This window comes from Perca flavescens, chromosome 13 (assembly GCF_004354835.1).
Source record: "Perca flavescens isolate YP-PL-M2 chromosome 13, PFLA_1.0, whole genome shotgun sequence".
Taxonomy (NCBI): Eukaryota; Metazoa; Chordata; class Actinopteri; order Perciformes; family Percidae; genus Perca; species Perca flavescens.
In genome coordinates this window covers 33,427,643-33,435,142 of record NC_041343.1, presented here as the reverse complement: position 1 = coordinate 33,435,142, position 7,500 = coordinate 33,427,643, and the positions used below count along the sequence as shown (strand labels likewise).

The window sequence follows — 7,500 nt, the reverse complement described above, 5'->3', positions numbered from 1 at the left end:
CTGGCTCTATACACGCTAAAAGTGCTGATTATTTACATGGAGTCTGGTGGAAATATGCTGGCTCTATACACGCTAAAAGTCCTGATTATTTACATGGAGTCTGGTGGAGTTTGGTGATGGGATTTTGGATTTGTTTGTGTGTCAGTGAACGCACCGCAGGCGGAACTCTTCACGTCGTTTTTTTTTTATGTGTTTCAGCAGCAGATTGCTGAGTTTGTGTCTCGGGCTGAAGGTATAAAAGTGTGTTAGCATCACGCTCAGGACTTATTTGGGTCAGTTTGGGCTCGCATCGATGGACTAGAGAGAGAGAGACAGGTGAGTGATGATGATTTATGGCTTCATGCATATTTATTTAAGCCTAGCTCGACTCTGAACTTAATCTGAGGCCGTTTCTCTGCATCTTTCAACCGCCACTTTTATGTGTTCAAAGAAGAAATGGAAAGTAACTAAGTACATGTACTCCAGTACTGTCTGTTCTTGAGTCCAAATGTTGAGGTACTTGTACTTTACTTGAGTCTTTTCTTTTCATGTCACTTTCTACTTCTACTCCACTATATTCATCTGTTACAGCTTTAGTTAGTAGTTACTTTAGTTACTCCGCTACGTTCATCTGTTACAGGGTTAGTTACTAGTTACTTTAGTTACTCCGCTACGTTCATCTGTTACAGGGTTAGTTACTAGTTACTTTAGTTACTCCGCTACATTCATCTGTTCCAGCTTTAGTTACTAGTTACTTTAGTTACTCCGCTACATTCATCTGTTACAGCTTTAGTTACTAGTTACTTTAGTTACTCCGCTACGTTCATCTGTTACAGGGTTAGTTACTAGTTACTTTAGTTACTCCTCTACATTCATCTGTTCCAGCTTTAGTTACTAGTTACTTTAGTTACTCCGCTACATTCATCTGTTCCAGCTTTAGTTACTAGTTACTTTAGTTACTCCGCTACATTCATCTGTTCCAGCTTTAGTTACTAGTTACTTTAGTTACTAGTTACTTTAGTTACTCCGCTACATTCATCTGTTCCAGCTTTAGTTACTAGTTACTTTAGTTACTCCGCTACATTCATCTGTTCCAGCTTTAGTTACTAGTTACTTTAGTTACTCCGCTACATTCATCTGTTCCAGCTTTAGTTACTAGTTACTTTAGTTACTCCGCTACATTCATCTGTTCCAGCTTTAGTTACTAGTTACTTTAGTTACTCTGCTACGTTCATCTGTTCCAGCTTTAGTTACTAGTTACTTTAGTTACTCCACTACATTCATCTGTTCCAGCTTTAGTTACTTTAGTTACTCCGCTACATTCATCTGTTACAGCTTTAGTTACTAGTTACCTTAGTTACTCCTCTACATTCATCTGTTCCAGCTTTAGTTACTAGTTACCTTAGTTACTCCTCTACATTCATCTGTTACTGCTTTAGTTACTAGTTACTTTAGTTACTCCGCTACATTCATCTGTTCCAGCTTTAGTTACTAGTTACCTTAGTTACTCCACTACATTCATCTGTTACAGGGTTAGTTACTAGTTACTTTAGTTACTCCGCTACATTCAAATGTTCCAGCTTTAGTTACTAGTTACTTTAGTTACTCCGCTACATTCATCTGTTCCAGCTTTAGTTACTAGTTACCTTAGTTACTCCTCTACATTCATCTGTTCCAGCTTTAGTTACTAGTTACTTTAGTTACTCCGCTACATTCATCTGTTCCAGCTTTAGTTACTAGTTACTTTAGTTACTCCGCTACATTCATCTGTTCCAGCTTTAGTTACTAGTTACTTTAGTTACTCCGCTACATTCATCTGTTCCAGCTTTAGTTACTAGTTACCTTAGTTACTCCTCTACATTCATCTGTTCCAGCTTTAGTTACTAGTTACTTTAGTTACTCCGCTACATTCATCTGTTACAGCTTTAGTTACTAGTTACTTTAGTTACTCCGCTACATTCATCTGTTCCAGCTTTAGTTACTAGTTACCTTAGTTACTCCTCTACATTCATCTGTTACAGCTTTAGTTACTAGTTACTTTAGTTACTCCGCTACGTTCATCTGTTACAGGGTTAGTTACTAGTTACTTTAGTTACTCCGCTACATTCATCTGTTACAGCTTTAGTTACTAGTTACTTTAGTTACTCCTCTACATTCATCTGTTCCAGCTTTAGTTACTAGTTACTTTAGTTACTCCTCTACATTCATCTGTTCCAGCTTTAGTTACTAGTTACTTTAGTTACTCCTCTACATTCATCTGTTCCAGCTTTAGTTACTAGTTACTTTAGTTACTCCGCTACATTCATCTGTTACAGCTTTAGTTACTAGTTACTTTAGTTACTAGTTACTTTAGTTACTCCACTACATTCATCTGTTCCAGCTTTAGTTACTAGTTACTTTAGTTACTCCGCTACATTCATCTGTTCCAGCTTTAGTTACTAGTTACTTTAGTTACTCCGCTACATTCATCTGTTATAGCTTTAGTTACTAGTTACTTTAGTTACTCCGCTACATTAATCTGTTCCAGCTTTAGTTACTAGTTACTTTAGTTACTCCGCTACATTCATCTGTTCCAGCTTTAGTTACTAGTTACTTTAGTTACTCCTCTACATTCATCTGTTCCAGCTTTAGTTACTAGTTACTTTAGTTACTCCGCTACATTCATCTGTTCCAGCTTTAGTTACTAGTTACTTTAGTTACTCCGCTACATTCACCTGTTACAGCTTTAGTTACTAGTTACTTTAGTTACTCCGCTACATTCATCTGTTCCAGCTTTAGTTACTAGTTACTTTAGTTACTCCGCTACATTCATCTGTTCCAGCTTTAGTTACTTTAGTTACTCCGCTACATTCATCTGTTCCAGCTTTAGTTACTAGTTACTTTAGTTACTCCGCTACATTCATCTGTTCCAGCTTTAGTTACTTTAGTTACTCCGCTACATTCATCTGTTCCAGCTTTAGTTACTAGTTACTTTAGTTACTCCGCTACATTCATCTGTTACATTTTTAGTTACTAGTTACTTTAGTTACTAGTTACTTTAGTTACTAGTTACATGTAGTTTATAAAATCTGATGTTTGATTCTAAAGTAAACAAGCGACAATATAACGTCTACAAGTCCACACACAAATACACACACACACACACAAATACACACACACACACACACACACACACACATACAGACACACAAACACACATACACATATACATAGACACACGCACATACACACACAGGCATATATATACACACATACAGTCACTCACCCATACACACATACTTACAGACACACACACACACACACACACACACACACACACACACACACACATACAGTCACTCACTCATACACACACATACTTACAGACACACACACACACACACACACACACACACACACACACAGTCACTCACTCATACACACACATACTTACAGACACACACACTCACACACACAAACACACACACACAGGCATACACACACACAGACATACAGACAAACACACACACACACACACACACACACACAGGAATACACAAACACACACACACACATACACACACATAGGCATATACATAAACGGACACACACATAGGCATATACACACACAGATATACACACACACACACACACACACACACACACACACACACACACACACACACACACACATTCATGAGGTATATATCTGAGACATTATAGCCCACCAGGAACTTTTACCTTCTTAAAGGGCCAGTACACCCCCACCAGGAACCTTTACCTTCTTAAAGGGCCAGTACACCCCACCAGGAACTTTTACCTTCTTAAAGGGCCAGTACACCCCACCAGGAACTTTTACCTTCTTAAAGGGCCAGTACACCCCCACCAGGAACCTTTACCTTCTTAAAGGGCCAGTACACCCCCACCAGGAACTTTTACCTTCTTAAAGGGCCAGTACACCCCCACCAGGAACTTTTACCTTCTTAAAGGGCCAGTACAACCGCCACCAGGAACCTTTACCTTCTTAAAGGGCCAGTACAACCGCCACCAGGAACCTTTACCTTCTTAAAGGGCCAGTACACCCCCACCAGGAACTTTTACCTTCTTAAAGGGCCAGTACACCCCCACCAGGAACTTTTACCTTCTTAAAAGGCCAGTACACCCCCACCAGGAACTTTTACCTTCTTAAAGGGCCAGTACACCCCCACCAGGAACTTTTACCTTCTTAAAGGGCCAGTACACCCCTTACTACTCTCCCTCACCATCTGGTACGCTGCTGCCACTGCCGAGGACCATGGCAGAGTGCAACCTATCATCCGCTGAGGCGGCCATAAACCAGGATTTGGGTTCTCTGGGGGCCCCCCCTCACTTCCCATGGCACTGAGCCAACTTGTGTATTGTAAATATTCGTTTAAGCCAGTTTTGTAGTTAAGACCGAGACAAGACCGAGACCGAGACAAGACCGAGACCAAATCATCACCAAGACCGAGACCAAGTCATCACCAAGACTGAGACAAGACCGAGACCAAGTCATCACCAAGACCGAGAGAAGACCGAGACCAGGTCATCACCAAGACCGAGACCAAGTCATCACCAAGACCAAGACAAGACCGAGACCAAGTCATCACCAAGACCGAGAGAAGACCGAGACCAGGTCATCACCAAGACCGAGACCAAGTCATCACCAAGACCGAGACAAGACCGAGACTTTGAGGGGTTCAGAATAAGACTTTGAGGGGTCGAGACCGAGACTTTGAGGGGTCGAGACCGAGACTTTGAGGGGTCGAGACCGAGACTTTGAGGAGTCCAAACCGAGACTTTCAGGGTTTGAGACTGAGACTTTCAGGGGTTGAGACTGAGACTTTGAGGGGTCCAGACCGAGACTTTGAGGGGTCTAGACCGAGACTATGAGGGGTCTAGACCGAGACTTCGAGAGGTCCAGACCGAGACTTTGAGGAGTTCAGACCGAGACTTTGAGGGGTCCTGACCGAGACTTTGAGGGGTCCTGACCGAGACTTTGAGGGGTCTAGACCGAGACTATGAGGGGTCTAGACCGAGACTATGAGGGCTCCAGACCGAGACTTTGAGGGGTCTAGACCGAGACTATGAGGGGTCCAGACCGAGACTTTGAGGGGTCCAGACCGAGACTTTGAGGGGTCCAGACCGAGACTATGAGGGGTCCAGACCGAGACTTTGAGGAGTCCAGACCGAGACTTTGAGGGGTCTAGACCGAGACTTTGAGGGGTCTAGACCGAGACTTTGAGGAGTCCAAACCGAGACTTTCAGGGTTTGAGACTGAGACTTTGAGGGGTCGAGACCGAGACTTTGAGGGGTCCAGACCGAGACTTTGAGGGGTCCAGACCGAGACTTTGAGGGGTTGAGACCGAAACTTTGAGGAGTCCAAACCGAGACTTTGAGGGGTCCAGACCGAGACTTTGAGGGGTCCAGACCGAGACTTTGAGGGGTTGAGACCGAGACTTTGAGGGGTCTAGACCGAGACTATGAGGGGTCGAGACCGAGACTTTGAGGGGTTGAGACCGAAACTTTGAGGAGTCCAAACCGAGACTTTGAGGGGTCCAGACCGAGACTTTGAGGAGTTCAGACCGAGACTTTGAGGGGTTGAGACCGAGACTTTGAGGGGTCTAGACCGAGACTATGAGGGGTCTAGACCGAGACTATGAGGGCTAAGACTGAGACTTTGAGGGGTCTAGACCGAGACTTTGAGGGGTCGAGACCGAGACTTTGAGGGGTCGAGACGGAGACTTTGAGGAGTCCAAACCGAGACTTTCAGGGTTTGAGACTGAGACTTTCAGGGGTTGAGACTGAGACTTTGAGGGGTCCAGACCGAGACTTTGAGGGGTCGAGACCGAGACTTTGAGGGGTCGAGACCGAGACTTTGAGGGGTCGATACCGAGACTTTGAGGAGTCCAAACCGAGACTTTGAGGGGTTGAGACCGAGACTTTGAGGGGTAGAGACCGAGACTTTGAGGAGTCCAAACCGAGACTTTGAGGGGTCCAGACCGAGACTTTGAGGGGTCCAGACCGAGACTATGAGGAGTCTAGACCGAGACTTTGAGGGGTCCAGACCGAGACTTTGAGGGGTCCAGACCGAGACTTTGAGGGGTCTAGACCGAGACTTTGAGGAGTCTAGACCGAGACTTTGAGGGGTCCAGACCTAGACTATGAGGGGTCCAGACCGAGACTTTGAGGGGTCCAGACCTAGACTATGAGGGGTCCAGACCGAGACTATGAGGGGTCTAGACCGAGACTATGAGGGGTCTAGACCGAGACTATGAGGGGTCTAGACCGAGACTATGAGGGGTCTAGACCGAGACTTTGAGGGGTCCAGACCGAGACTATGAGGGGTCCAGACCGAGACTTTGAGGGGTCCAGACCGAGACTTTGAGGGGTACAGACCGAGACTTTGAGGGGTACAGACCGAGACTTTGAGGGGTCTAGACCGAGACTATGAGGGGTCCAGACCTAGACTATGAGGAGTCCAGACCGAGACTATGAGGGGTCCAGACCGAGACTTTGAGGAGTCCAGACCGAGACTATGAGGGGACCGGGGTCTAGACCGAGACTTTGAGGGGTCCAGACCGAGACTTTGAGGGGTCTAGACCGAGACTTTGAGGGGTCTAGACCGAGACTATGAGGGGTCCAGACCGAGACTATGAGGGGTCCAGACCTAGACTATGAGGGGTCTAGACCGAGACTATGAGGGGTCTAGACCGAGACTATGAGGGGTCCAGACCGAGACTATGAGGGGTCTAGATCGAGACTATGAGGGGTCCAGACCTAGACTATGAGGGGTCTAGACCGAGACTATGAGGGGTCCAGACCTAGACTATGAGGGGTCTAGACTGAGACTATGAGGGGTCCAGACCTAGACTATGAGGGGTCTAGACCGAGACTGAGGGGTCTAGACCTAGACTTTGAGGAGTCCAAACCGAGACTTTGAGGGGTTGAGACCGAGACTTTGAGGGGTAGAGACCGAGACTTTGAGGAGTCCAAACCGAGACTTTGAGGGGTCCAGACCGAGACTTTGAGGGGTCCAGACCGAGACTATGAGGAGTCTAGACCGAGACTTTGAGGGGTCCAGACCGAGACTTTGAGGGGTCCAGACCGAGACTTTGAGGGGTCTAGACCGAGACTTTGAGGAGTCTAGACCGAGACTTTGAGGGGTCCAGACCTAGACTATGAGGGGTCCAGACCGAGACTTTGAGGGGTCCAGACCTAGACTATGAGGGGTCCAGACCGAGACTATGAGGGGTCTAGACCGAGACTATGAGGGGTCTAGACCGAGACTATGAGGGGTCTAGACCGAGACTATGAGGGGTCTAGACCGAGACTTTGAGGGGTCCAGACCGAGACTATGAGGGGTCCAGACCGAGACTATGAGGGGTCCAGACCGAGACTTTGAGGGGTCCAGACCGAGACTTTGAGGGGTACAGACCGAGACTTTGAGGGGTACAGACCGAGACTTTGAGGGGTCTAGACCGAGACTATGAGGGGTCCAGACCTAGACTATGAGGAGTCCAG

General features: G+C 46.1%; 1 protein-coding gene across 1 annotated transcript in view; it reads left to right on the top strand.

Moving 5' to 3' along the window:
• The first annotated feature begins 148 nt into the window (after positions 1-148).
• Positions 149-7,500, top strand: part of LOC114566665 (stromal interaction molecule 1) — a 48,821-nt gene continuing 41,469 nt past the window's right edge. Inside the window, exon 1 of the mRNA XM_028595317.1 lies at positions 149-315. The gene's annotated coding sequence lies outside the window, so the exon portion shown is untranslated. The remainder of the gene's footprint in view (positions 316-7,500) is intronic.